Raw genomic sequence first — 15,179 nt, forward strand, 5'->3', positions numbered from 1 at the left:
TGCAGTGGGACTCAGGATCTCCCACTGGTTTGTTGAGGTGGGGCTTGCTGATAGCTTGATGGGATGCTTCCTGTGCTGGACTGCATTCCCTTTTCCCCTGTGTGAGACAGGCCTTTCTTGGTGATCTTCCAAGTTTCTTGGCCTAAAACATCATTTCACCCCATCCTTTTGCTGGTTCTGCTGTTTCAGGATTTGTTTGAGGACACTATTTTATGGTTGTTTGGAGGTGAATATGGGAGAGTTAAGGCAATTTACTGCTTTCCTCATCATCCTGGCTCCCAGAAGTCAAGATTCATTTTTTGTAAGATTTTGAGTTTGAAATTTTTTCTCCCTCCCTCTCTCCCATTCCTTTCCCCAAGACAGCAAGCAATCTGATATGGATTATACATGTACAAGTATGTTAACATATTTCTACATTAGTCATATTGTAAAAGAAGAAACAGAACAAAAGAGAAAAGTGCTTGGCCTATTATAATAGCTTCCCAATTGGTCATCCTGTCGCATCTCTCTCTCTTTCCAAACCATTCTTTGCCTAAGTGATTCTTCAAAAAGAACCCTGCTCCAAAAGTTCCACTGTCTCCCCATTGCCTCCAGAAGAAGATACAAGTTCTATTTGGCATACACAGCTCTTCATAAACTAACTCCAGGCTGCTTTTCCAGATTTATTATGTATTACATCTTTTCACGCTGTCTGTATTCCAGCTAAACTTACATCTCCCATCTCTGTGCCTACAGGTTGTCTCCCATCCTAGAATCTACTTCCTCACCTCTTAGAATGCCCAGCTTCCTTCAGAGGTCAGTCAAACACCACCTCTTCCATGAGCTCTTTTCCTATCCCTTCAGTTACTAATGTCCCTTCTCTTCTTTCTTTCTTCTACATTCCCCTTCCCAGGGCCCAAAAAAATGTGTCCATATTTTTTTTGTATGTACATGTTATTTCCTTGATAGAGTAGATTATAAACATAGAATATAAACTCCCTCAGGCACAGACTGATTCATTTTTATCTTTGTGTCTTTGATGCCTGACACAAATTCTGGCCCATAGTAGGTACTTAAATGCTTACTGACTAATTATCTATTCCTTTTAATCCTTACCCTGACAAAAAGGTAGTGCAAGTGTTATTACTCCCATTTTATAGTTGATTAACTGAGTTCAGAGAGCAATTTTGCCAAGATCACATAGTCAATAGATTTTAGATTTCATATTTTGACACAAGTATTCTGACTCCAAATCCATTGGGCTTTTTCTTTCTGCTACACAACAAATCACTCAATTTTTAGGTTTATTTCCTTTCATCGTGCCTGTGCTCCCATTGAATCTTAAAATTAAGAATGAACTATTACACTACAGATAAGTTATAAATCAAAAATCCTGAAAGAAGTTCTGAGTTTACTGGCTAAATAGAGACCATTTTAATTTTTAGCTCTTAAAGAAAGATTTAATTTATAGATATTTTCTTATTGATGTAGCTACTTTTCCTATCCTATATAACACTAGAGCCAATCTAGAAGAAAACTAGACAACCATCTATCTGGTAATTTAGGAACAATACTAAAACTTAATCTTCAAATCATTTCTTTTTTCTGTCTTTATCCTCTTTAATCTGTTTATATCATTAAACACTGAGCTCTAACCTCTGAAATTCTAGTCCTGAAGAACCAGCGGCTTATTGACTATTTCTCATGGTTATCCCTCAAGTATCTCAAATTCAACATGTCCAAAATACAACTTATCACCCCTACCCCAATCCATCCCTTTTGTCTAATTCTCCTATTTCTGTCAAGGACACCACCACCTTTCTTCTTTTTTTCTTTCTCTTTTTAAAAAATTTTATCTAATTTTAATTTTACAGAATAAACAAGCATTTCCATAATATAGTGTAACAAAAAAAGTACTGCAATGAAACTAGAAATCTATTATATACAACTTACTATTTTTTTTAAATATATTATAAATTTATCATGTAAATTTCTTTTTTTCCTTTCTTTCTTCTGTCCTTCCTCCTTCACCTTTGAGATGGATACCATTAGACACAAATATGTATAGGTATGTAAAATCATTCTACACATACTTCTATTTATTAGTTCTTTCTCTGGATGCAGACAGTATCTTCCTTCATATGTCCTTTGAAGGTAATATGAGTATTTATAGTAGGCAAAATTACTTATTTGCTCAAAGTTGTTCTTAAATGTTGTTATTACTATATACAACATTCTCTTTGTTCTGCCCATTTCACTCTTCTTTGTTTCCTTCAAGTCTATCCCTGCTTTTCTAGGACTGAGTTCATCATTTCTCATAGCACTGTATGCCACCACTAAGTCATCTTTCTTTCTTTCTTTGACCCACTATAGCCAATCTCTTGCCAGGTCTCATGGATTACATCATAAGTATGCTATCTCACATCCATTTACTTTTTCCCACTCATACCACTCTTGCACAGACCTTTATCACCACTCACCTGGACTAATGTAATAGCTTCCAAATTGGTCTTCTTGCCTCAAATCTCTTTCTTCTCCAAGTCATCCTTCACATTGCTGCCAAAGTCATCATATTAGTCCTTTGGGCTAAAATCCAGTGGCTCACAATTGTCTTTCAGAGTAAAATATGAACTCCAATTGACATTTAAAACCCTTCAGTGCTTGCCTGCAGTTTCTCTCTCTCTGCCTCTCCCTCCCTCCCTCTCTCTCTCTCTCTCTCTCTCTCTCTCTCTCTCTCTCTCTCTCTCTCTCTCTCTCTCTCTCTCTCTCCAGGTTTACTACAGTACATATTACTCAATTTCACACCCTCTACAATCTGGCAAAACTGAATGTCATGAACTAAGTCCCCTTATGTGACATTCTGTCTCCCTTTTCTGTGCCCTGGACAGCTTGTTCCCTAAGCCTAGAATGTATTTGTTCCCACCTCACCTCTTTCTCTACAAAAGTTTAATTTTTTTTTAAAATCTCAGTTCAAATGCTATCTCCCACACAAAGCCTTTCTTAATTACTTCAGCTGCTGCTGCACCCTCTCACAAATACTTTATATTTGTGTGTGTGTGTTGTTTCCATGACAAAATCTAAGTTTCATAATAGAATGAGGAAAAAGACAAGGATCTTTCATTTTTGTCTTTATATCTCAATGCTTCATATGGCTCACAGCACATAGTAGGCACACAATAAATGTTTGGTGATTTATCAATTCCCTATTCCTTCTTTATATTTTCTTCTCTCTTGGCTTACATGATATTTCTCTTTCCTAGTTCTCCCTTTACCCATTTTCTTTGTTATTTCACTTCCTCCCTTCTTCTAACTGTGGATATCTGTCAAAGCTATGCTCTCAGCAGTCATCTCTTTTCTCCCTTAATGATCTCATTCATTCCCATGGATTCAATTATCACCTCTATACAGATGTCTACCAGATCTAACAGCACTTGCTATCATCATTTCTCCTAAATCTTCTTTTCCTCCCTGTTCCTGGTTTTGGCATCACCATTTTCTCAGTCACCAACTATTTAAACCTCAGAATCATCTTGAATTCCTCCTTTGTTCTCCTCATTCTCCCCTTCTCTAATCCAAACAGTTGACAAGTTTTATTTAAATTCTACTTTTAGAAAATCATTCCTATCTGCCCTTTCCTCTACCTTCACACAGCCACACAACATCAAGAGTTTAGAGTTTATCTCTCCCTTGGACAATTATATTAGCCTCAACTGGTATGTTTGCCTCCATTTTCTCCTCACGTAGCTTCCAAAATAGTCTTTCATATGCAGTCTGGCCAAATCTTTTCCTTATTCAAAAGCTTTCAGTTGACTTCAATTATTCCAATTAGAATAAGGCAAGGCAACTAGGTGGCATGGTAGATAAAGTACTGGACTCGGGGGTCAGGAAAACCAGAGTTCAGATCAAACCTCAGATACTAATTCTATGAGATCCTGGATAAGTCACTTAAATGAAAACCCCTTTTGAAAAACAAAATGCACAAAATATCTGAGAATTGATCTATTATGTACAACTAGGTCATATAAATACAATTAAAAACATTCTTTAAAGAAATAAAGAATGGCAAATAATTTGAGAACTATTCATTGATCACAATTAGATCATACCTTGATGGCAGGGACTGTGTCATGTGGATCCTTTTGTATGCCTAGTACTTAGGATAGGATAGCACATAGTAGATGCTTAATAAGTATTTATTAATTGATTGCTGATATAATAAGAATTATAATATTCAAGATTCAGTGCTACACAAAACTACTGAAAGAATTCTTTATGGAACTAGACAATTATTATAACAAAATTCACTGGAGGTCCAAAAGATAGACTTTCTAGGGAAGTAAAAGTGTGTGGGAGGGAAGTAAGAATGAATGACAAAAGCACTTTCAGATCTCAAATTATATTATAAAGCAGCAATTATCAAAAACTTTTAAATAAAAAAGATCATAAGCAGAGCAGAGGTTAGGTGTGTTTGAAAAGGAGGGTAAAGTATCTATTCGTTTTATTTTTTTTTACAAAGGATTGTAGTCATAAAGATACTATGGGAAAAAATACTAAAATCTTTAATTGTATAAATGATTTAAAAGAATAATTAGAGAAAAGTAAACTCTCTCAGAGGGAGTGTAGTGTAGGCCCAGGTAAAGGGAAAGCTATGAAAAGTTCTCTACTGAATTTTCCGGGGGAAATTAATATATAATATTTGTGGAAATTTTGTAGAAATATTAAGTTGGCTAATGTAACGGTATAAAAATGATTAGAAAAATCTGTAATACATCTGTATAATTTTCTAATCTCTGGAGTTTGAAACTTAAAATGCAAAAACTATTTGAAAGAAATGAAAATGCCCTTTCAACATAAGATATCGGTTTTGGACAATTTAATTGAACTGCTGTATAGCAATCATAACTCAACCTATGGGTTGCAACCAAGAGAATGCTAGAGAGGCCAGCACCCTACAGATCCTTGGTGATACTCATGATCAAGGGGCAGGAGACTGATGACGATTCAGCAAGAAACCGAGAAGGTGGACTCAGAGAAGTAACATGAGAACCAAGAGAAATCAACGTCATCAAAACTGAGAAAAAGAGAGGCTTATTAACATCAAAGGTACAAGGAGGTCCAGTGGGATAAATGCTGAGAAAAGGCAACTGGATCATAGCAGTTAGGAGTCTATTGATAACCTTGGAAGGAAAAGGAAAGGAATAAACATTTATATAATGCCTACTGCCAGTCAGGCACTGTGCTAAGTGTCTTATCATTGTTGTTAACGAGTAATATCTCATTTGATCTTCATAACAACTCTGTGAGGTAGATGCTACTACTATCCCCATTTTACACTTCAGGAAACTGAAGCACACAGCTTAAATGATTGGCCCAGGGTCACCCAGCTAGTAAGTGTTGGAGGACAGATTCAAACTCAGCTCTTCCTGACTCCAGGCCCAAAACTCTATTTTCTTTGCTACCAGCTGTCTCTAGAAAAAGGCTTTTCATTCCAGTGATAGACCTGGAAGTCAGACTGGAAAAAAACAAAATGAGAAGAAAATGAGATAACGAGGGTATAGGTAGAAGTGTAGAAAGCATAGAGTTTGAAGTAATGAGAATAGATGTCTATTTTAAGGAACCTGACTGTGAAAAGGGGGAGAGATCTACACTAGAGAGTCCATTACTATCTACCAAACCTTGCTGCTGGACCATTTGTTTTCTCCCACAGCCAGGATTCTACTTTTTAGTTCCTGCTTCCTCCTTCTACTTCTCTCCTGAGGAGTGAGGAATTGTTTCCTGTAATGAGGGAAGGCCATTTCCCTTTACACACACACACACACACACACACACACACACACACACACACACACGACTGCATTTAATTGGGATATATCTCTTTTTTTGGATATTGGAAGGAGACATACAGAGGGTTTTAAAAAGGAAAAGAGAAGAGACAAGCCTCTCTGCTTCTTTCTCAGCAAAGCAGGGGAAGTTCTCCACTGACAGTGAATGTGGAGTGTATCATCTTGAAAAAAGGTTTGGAGCCGGTGCTGCATGTAGTGTGGTAGAAAGTCAGTAAGGGATAAATAACAGACTTGCCTTGCACAGCTGATGTGTGTGAGAGCTGGATTCAAACCCAAATTCTACACTTAGTGCTGACGCAGCTGCCCACCCATATTAAGTAAAAGCAATCACCCAGAATTGCCTTTAAGTCAGGCAGACTTTAAAAAAAAAAAAAGAGTTGGCTGCTGTTTCTTTGTCATCTCAATCTACATTTTTTCCCCTGTTCTTCCAGGAGCCATGCAGTAGACTCAATTATATACGTACTCGTCTAATGTTGATTTTTATTATTGTATAATCATCTCTTGGAAATCAACCCTATTTTTTGGTGACATGAACACTTTGGACAAGTTGGTGAAACCCATGGTCCCCTTCTCAGAATAATATTTTTGTGTGCATAAAGTACAAAGGATTACTAAGAAAACCAATTATACTGAAACACAGCTAGTCAAATAAATTATGTAGAGTTTGTAGGTTCCAAGTTAAAAACTAAATAGTCTATGCTGTAGCATAACCACAAGGCTGTTAATAAACCAAACATCATTACCTTTCTGATCATATTTTTCTGCCTTTGGTGATGGTGTTGTTCAGTTGTTTCAACAGCATCCAAGTCTTCTTCATACTATTTGGGATTTTCTTGGCAAAGATAGTAGGGTGGTTTGTCATTTCTTTCTCCAGCTCATTTCACAGATGAGGAAATTGAGTCAAACAAGGTTAAGTGACTTGACCAAGGTCACCCAGCTAGGAAGTGTCTGAGACTGAATTTGAACTCAGGCCCAATGCTTTATCCACTCTACCACCTACAAGGAATTTGGTAATACAAGGAATTTGATCTCACAGTAACTCATAGGATCATAGAATCATATATTTAAAACTTGAAGAAGGGCACTTGGAGATTAAGCCCAGTTTCCAAGGAAACAAGATCAGTCTTAACCATCTTGCCCAAAATCAATCAATCACCACTTATTAAGTGTCCACTGTGTGTCAGGCTGTGTGCTAAGCACTGGGGATACAAAGAGGCAAAAGACAGTCCCTGCCCTCAGGCAGTTTACAATCCAGTCACATAGGTAGGAAACAGTAAAACTGTGAAGAGGACCCCAGGTTGTCTAAATCCAAAATAAATGCCCTTTCTACTACTAGAGAATCATAGAGCAATAGGATGCTTGGACTGGAAAAGACATTACAGATTACCTAGTTTAACCCCTTCGTTTTTCATTTGGAGAAACAGAGGTTTGAAGAGGTTAAATGAATTGGCCCTGGTCCTACAATGAGTTAGTGGCAGACCCAAACCTCTTAAATCTTAGTTCGGTATTCTCTGTTATGCCATAGACTAATTTAGCAATATTTTAAAAATCCAGTACATAACCTACCAAATAGTTAACCCACATTCGAATAATCAAGTTGATTGTGTTTCATTGCAAAAACAAAGGAAGGTAAGCTAGCATTAAAATTGGCAATGTTGCTGAAATCTTTCCATCAGAAATGTTTGTTTCTCCTACCACTATTTAAAAATACCAGGCAACCCACAACATATTAAATTTAAAAAAAAAATCATACAGAACTGCCTTAAAGTAGGGCATATTTTTAAAAAGAGGAGTTTACTGATGCTTTTTTGTTTACTCTTGCCCTGTCCAAACTCATCTTCCAAACATTTGGGGAATGTATTCACAGTCATGTGTTAACAGAAACTCAACTTATGTTGGCTTTTTACCTTATACACACAAAAGGTGACTGTTGAAAGACTGCTTTAAAAGGTATTCAGGAGGGGTGTGGGACATGTTAAGGATTTTCCTTTATAGCTGTGTACAAAATTCATTATTAGCCTGATTTAGTTTTGCCTCAGGAAATAATAGGTTCTTTTTAGAGGTCTGCAAGTGGAGGCCAGATGATAATTTGTTCGGTACACTATGGTGGGCATCTCTTTCATATGTGGGTTGTACTATATGACCACTAAGGTCCCTTCCAACTTTCAAGTTCTGGTACTTTGTGATTCTGAGATCACTTTATGTGCTTCAAGCCATGAGACCTAGTAAACTCTAACCATATGCCCAGCAATCTAAAATTAGTTAGAAGTGAAACCATTTCATAAAAATCAAGCCAATGATGAACATGTGATTTGATTTGGAGGCAATAAAGATGAACAGATTATCAGCAAAACTATTTAAATATTTTAGACCTATTCTAAACACAAATGGACAGTTAGCTACTTTTAAAAAACGCAACCATGTTCATTGAAATGAATTGTTCTATTGAGTTTCACATTTGAAAAGCCAATTTAAGAGCTATGGGGTTTTTGTTTTCTTTTTGTAACTAAGAAAAAAATTCTTCATTATTCTCCACTAAAGTTTCACAAGTGTTTTATGATGTATTTGTAACTCTGGGTTCTTAATTCTATAACAGCAAAATAACATGCTCTGACAAGTCCTAGCATACTGGACTTCCCATGTGACAGTCAATAAGCATTAAGTGCCTACCATGTGCCAGGCACTGTGCTAAGCCCTGGGGATACAAAAAGAAGGCAAAAGATAGTCCCTGCCTTCAAGGAGCTAATAATCTAATAGAGGAGGAAAAACAAGCAAATATGTACCAAAAAAGCAATGTGCAGGATATATAGGAAATAACTAACAGAGAAAAGGAAGTATAATTAAGAGGTATTAGGAAAGGCTTCCTTTATAAGATGGGATTTTAGTTGGGACATGAAGAAAGCCAGGGTTTGGGACTTGAAGGAAGCCATGAAAGTCAAGAGATAGAAACAAGGAAGGGAATCTTTGCAAGTATGGGACACGGTCAGAGAAAAAGCCTGAAGCCAAAAGATGGAATGTCTTCTTTATGGAACAACAAGGAGACTAATATCACTAGACGGGAGAGAGGGAGGAGAAAGAGGGCTAGTGTAAAGTGTAGGAAAATCAAAAAGGTGCATGGCAGGGGATAGGGGTGGGGGCGTCAAGTTGAAAAGAGCTTCGATTGGCAGAGAATTCTGTATTTGATTCCAGAGGTGATAGAGAGCCACTAGAGTTTGAGTATGGAGGTGATGAGACCCAACAGACTGGTATGTCTATCACTCAAGAGTCAGTCTAAGTTTGTACAATGTTCATTATGAGGCTGACCACCAGATTATGAAGTATCTGGCCACAAAAACTCCAAAACACTAAGGCACAGGGGAGGGACTACAAGTAGACTCAGATATATATATACAAAGTGCAAAAAAAAAAAAAAAACCTTAGGGCGGTTTTTTTAATAGTATTTTATTTTTTTTCCCCAACTACATGTTAAAATTTTTAGCATTCATTTTTACAAGATTTTTCTCCCTCCCTTTCTTCCCCTCCCTCTCCTCCTAAATGGTAGGTAATTTGATAAAGGTTATACATGTGCCATCATGTAAAACATTTTTCCATATTAGTCACAGTTGTGAAAGAAAAATATCAAAAGGAAAAAAATCCAAGAAAAATAATAAAATAAGTGAAAAAGTATACTTTGATCTGAATTCAGGGTCTTTATCTAGATATGAATAGCATTTTCCTTTGTGAGTTCTTTGTACTTGTCTTGGATCTTTGTGTTGCTGAGAAGAGCTGAGACATTCATAGTTGGTCATCACATAATGCTGCTAATACTGTGTACAATGTATTCCTGGTTCTGCTCATTTCACGTTACATCAGTGCATACAAATCTTTCAGGATTTTTTTGAAATCTGCCTGTTCCTCATTTTTTATTGTTTTCCATTCTATTCATATACCACAGCTTGTTCAACATTCCCCAGTCGATGGGCATTCCTACAATTTCCCATATTTTGCCACTACTAAAAGAGCTGCTATAAATATTTTTGCACCTGTAGGTCCTTTTTCCCTTTTCTATGATCTCTTTGGGATACAGATGCAGAAGTGGTATTATTGGATCAGAGGCTATGCATAGCTGTTTGGTTGCCCTTTGGGCATAGTTATAAATTGCTCTCTAGAATGTTGTGAACCAGTTCTCAACTTCACAGATAGTGCATTAATATCACAATTTTCTCACATTCTCTCCAATATTTATTGTTTTCATTTTTTGTCATATTAGCCAGTCTGATAGATGTGAGGATGTACCTCAGAGTTGTTGTAATTTTCATTTCTCTAATCAAAAGGGATTTAGAGCACTTCATATGCCTATAGATAGCTTTGATTTCTTCATCTGAAAACTGCTCATGTATATCATTTGACCATTTATCAATGGGGGAATAATTTGCATTCTTAAGAATTTGACTCAGTTTTCTATACATTTGAGAAATGAGGCCTTTATTAGAGACATTTGCTGTAAAACTTACTTTCTTGCTTTCTGCTTTTCTTCTAATCCTGGTTGCATTGGTTTTCTGTGCAAAAGCTTTTTTAATTTAATATAATCAAAATGATCTATTTTACACTTCATAATGCTCTATCTTATTTGGTCATTAATATAGAAATCACTTACCTTCTCCTTTAAGAATTTAAATGCTATACCATGTAGTGCATATATGTTTAGTATTGTTATTATTTCATTGTCTATGGTACCTTTTAGCAAGATGTAGTTTCTTTCCTTATCTCTTAATTTTTGCCTTTGCTTTGTCTGAGATCAGTATTGCTATCCCTGCCTTTTTTTTTTTTAACTTCAGCTGAAGCATAATAGATTCTGCTCCAGCCCCTTACCTTTACTCTGTGTGTGCTTCTCTGCTTCAAGTGTGTTTCTTATGAACAACACATGGTAGGATTCTGGATTTTGCTGTACTCTGCTATCTGCTTCTGTTTTCTGGGAGAGTTTATCCCATTCACATTCACTGTCATGATTATTAGGTGTGTATTTCCCTCCATCCTATTTCTCCTATTTGTCCTTTCATCCTTTCCCACTTTGAAAGTGTTTTGCTTCTGTCTATCATCTCTCCTGTTCTGCCCTCCCTTACATAATCTCCTCCCCTTTTACTTCCCTATTGGGTAAGATAGATTTCTATATTCGATTGATTGTGTATATTATTCCCTTTGAGACTGATAAGACTAAAGTTCAAGCAATGCCCATTGCCCACCTTTCCATCTACTGTAAAAGGTTTTTCATACCTCCTGTGTGATCATTCATCCCATTCTACCTCTCCCTTTCTTCTGCACCCAGTGTACTGCTCCCTTTCATTCCTTAATCATTTTTGTATCATTTCCTCAAATTCACCTTATACCCAGTATCCTGTGACTACTATGTATATTCCTCTTAGTTGTGCTACAATTTTTTCAAATTATAAGTATCTTCCTATGTAGGGATGTAAACAGTTTAGCTCCACTGAGTCCTTCATGTTTTCTTTTCCTTTTTCCTTTTTTAAGGCTTCTCTTGGGTCTTGATATTGAAGATTATATTTTTTGTTCAGCTCTGGTCCTCTCCCTATAAAAGTTTGAAATCCTTCTATTTCACTGAATAACCATTTTCACTTGAAGTATTATGATTAATTTTGTCAGATTAGTGATTCTTGGTTGTAGTCCTTGCTCCTTTGCCTTCCAGAATATCATGATATCATGTTCCATGCTTCTGATCCTTTAGTGTTGCAGCTGCTAAGTCCTGTGTAATCCTGGTTGTAGCTCCCTGATATTTGAATTGCTTCTTTCTGGCCACTTGCAGTATTTTTTCCTTGACCTGATAGTTCTGTAATTTGGCTATAATGTTCCTTGGAGTTTTAATTTTGGGATCTCTTTCCTGAGATGATCAGTAGATTTTCTTGATGCCTATTTGACCTCTGGCTCCAGGGTATTACAAGAGTTTTCCTTGATAATTTCTTGAAAGATGCTGTCCAGATCATCCTTTTGATTATGGCTTTCAGGTAGTCCAATGATTCTAACATTGTTTCTCCTTGATCTATTTTCCAGGTCAGTTGTTTTTCCAATGAGGTATTTTACATTTTCTTCTATTTTTTTTCATTCTTTTGAATTAATTTGATGGATTCTTGATGACTCAGAGTTGTTAGCTGCCACTTGACCAATTATCGTTTTTTTAAAGAGTTGTTTTTCTCAGTTAGCTTTTGTACCTCCTTTACCATTTGGCCAATTCTACTTTTTAAGCAATTGTTCTCTTATTTCAAGCTGTTGAATCTTTTGTCATAAAACTCTTGCATCACCCTCATTTCTTTTTCCAATTTTTCTTCTATCTCTCTTATATGACTTTTAAGCTCCTTTTTGAGTTCTTCCATGAGTTCTTTCTGGGCTTGAGACGACTCCCCATTTTTCTTTGGGGTTTTGCCATAGGTATTTTGACATTCTTCTCCTCTTCTGAGTTTGGGTCTTGGTCTTTCTTGTCACCATAACTTTCTATGGTCAGGTTTTTTTGTTACTGTCTTTTGCTCATCTTTTTTTACCTTTTTTCCTTTTTTTTTTAAATTTGAGCTTTGCTCCCCAGGATGGAAGAGAAACTGCATCAGGCTTCTTGTGCCAGGGACTGTAGGCCCTTAGGTGTTTACCTGTTGCTACAGTGAGGCTGCACTGAGATCCACAGAGGACCATCATGTCTGATGCTATGTTGAGGAGTCGAGGTGGGGGGTGATGGCTGGCACTATTGGTGGCCTTAAGGGTATATCAGCTCACCTGTTGCTGAGCTGGGGTCCCACTGATGGTGTCTGGTATGTGCTGAGGCTGGCAGGGTATTTCTGTGTTTCCCCAGGGCAAGACTGAAGCATGTGGTGGTCTGGCCAATAGAGGTTGCCTCTGTGCCCAGAACTACGCGGATGCATGTGATAGTTCTTGGAGCTAGAGTCTGCTTGTTCCCCAGCTATGATGAGGCACATGCGAGGTTCTGGTGGTAGAATTTACCTGCTCCACCATCCTGGGGCTTAAGATCTCTGGCTGGTTTCCTGAGGTGGGTCTTGCTCCTGGCTTGCTGGGATGTTTTTCCTTTCACTCAAGTGAGACAGACCTTTCTTGGCAATCTTTCATGTTTCTTGGGCTAATATGATTGTTTCACTCTATCTTATTTGCTGGTTCTGCTCTTCTAGGATTGGTTTGGGGCTCTATTTTAAGGTCGTTTGGAGGTGACTGTGAAAGAGTTAGGGCAGTTTACTGCTTTCTCTACCATCTTGGCCCCCTGAAGTAGAAGGCCTTTAGTGCAGCTTGAAGGCACATATAACTGCACTAAGTCTTTTGGGAACTTGAAGAGAGAAACAAAGGGGTGTGTGTGTGTGTGTGTGTGTGTGTGTGTGTGTGTGTGTGTGCGTGTGTGTGTGTATCTTTGCATATACATCCATTGTGAGAAAGAAAGTGGTTTCGGTTCTTCAAAAGTGAAAAGAAATTCTAACTTCTTTGCACAGTTTTAAACTTACCTTGGCTTCTACCAAACTGAACAGAACATTTAGTCATTTCTGCTGTGAATTCAGGTCCTCCTGACTCCAGGGCCCAGTGCTGTATGCACTGTACCTCCTCGCTGCCCTTCATGGGTAAATGTATTAACCCAGGTTTGTTTCCTTATTTATAAAATAGGGATAATGATTCCCACCTCACAAAGTTGTCTATGAGGCTCAAATAAAATAATGAATATACCTCTGTAAACTTTAACACACTCTATTATCATCCATCATATATGTGTGTAGAAAGAGAGAGGCAGAGAGGCAGAAATACATTGTATTCTACTCCCCACTCCCATTAGACTATAAGCTCTTTAAGGACAGGAATTGGATCACTTTCCCCCCATCTTTGTATCCCTAGTGCCTACCATAATACCTTGAATACAGCAGACAGACCCTTAAAATGACTGGTTGAATTTGAATTGCACAGTTCAATTTTGAAGTACACCTCAGAAATATCAGATATGTAAAGGAGCTTTGTTAACATAAAGCAAGGGTGTCGAACAGGAGACTTATCCATTGAAAACCAGATTAAAATGTTATGTAGGAATACTTAACAAAATATATAAAATAATGTCACTGACATTAGGGGTTTTCTATATCAGCCTATGGCCAGCTGCTATCCTTACGTATGGTTTAGTGGTCCCATTTTCTATTTAAGTCTGACACCACTGACGTATTGGTTTGTCATCAGAAACAATGTCAATCTTCCCTCTCATTCCAACTGGGTCTTTCAGCAGTGAAAAGTGAGAATTGAATGTTGTTCACCAAATATTTTGTTCCTAAATAACTGAGTGTTCTAAAACTAAGTGTAATTCCAATTCCCCCAAAGATCTTTGCATAATTTCTTTGTTGACCTTATGAAAAACAATCTGCCTTATTAGACGTTACCTCAAAGTTTTTAAAAGGAACAAAAGATAAATGTAATTCTCTTTAAAGAATAAATTTGAAAATTTAAATAGTATAATTTAAAAGATGGTCTTTCCAAATTCTCCTTTTCTATATCATCATTTCTTTTTTAAAAAATCATTTTGAGACCAAGTTTTCCAAATGGTTGGATTTAATTATGTGTATTTTAGTCTTTGAAATATAAACATGAGAAATTAAAATAAGGGAAGATTTATATGAACTGATACTAAGCAAAACAAGCAGAACCAGGAAAATTTTATAAACGACTACAACAATGCAAATGAAAACAATACTTTAAAAAAGTGGCAAAACTCAAATTAATTGCAGTGACCAATCCAGATCTCATAGAAGAGAAAATGCAACATACTTTCTTCTTAGTTGAGAGGTGGGGGTATATGGGTGTGGAATGCTGCATTTGCTATTTGCTGAAGTCTTTTATTGATCAGTTTTGCTTAAGTGGTTTTCTTTGTCCCAGAGGAGTTTTCAGTGGGAAAAGGTATCAGAAATCAAGGTATCAATAAAATTTTTTTTAATCTTGTTCTTTGGATGGGAACAAATTGACTTTTCCATTCTTGTCTTGATGATTAGGCTAACTATTCATACTGTTGTCAGTCAGCCATTTTTCAGTCCTGACTCTCAGTAACCCCATTTGGAGCTTTCTTGGCAAAGACACTAGAGTGGTTTGCCATTTCTCCAGCACGTTTTACAGATGAGGAACTGAGGTAAACAGCATTAAGTGACTTGCACAAGGCCATGCAGCTAAATAACTGTCTGAGGTCAGATTTGAACTGAAGAAAATGAATCTTTTTGATTGCCAGCCCAGTGCTTTAATCCACAGTGTCACCTAACTAACTGCCTGTACGATGTACATGAGTTGGATAAAGGAAGCATGGAGATTCCATTTTTCTGTTATTGAATAGGTCTTAAATTTGATGAGGGA

This window comes from Notamacropus eugenii, chromosome 7, assembly GCF_028372415.1.
Source record: "Notamacropus eugenii isolate mMacEug1 chromosome 7, mMacEug1.pri_v2, whole genome shotgun sequence".
NCBI classification, from domain to species: Eukaryota; Metazoa; Chordata; class Mammalia; order Diprotodontia; family Macropodidae; genus Notamacropus; species Notamacropus eugenii.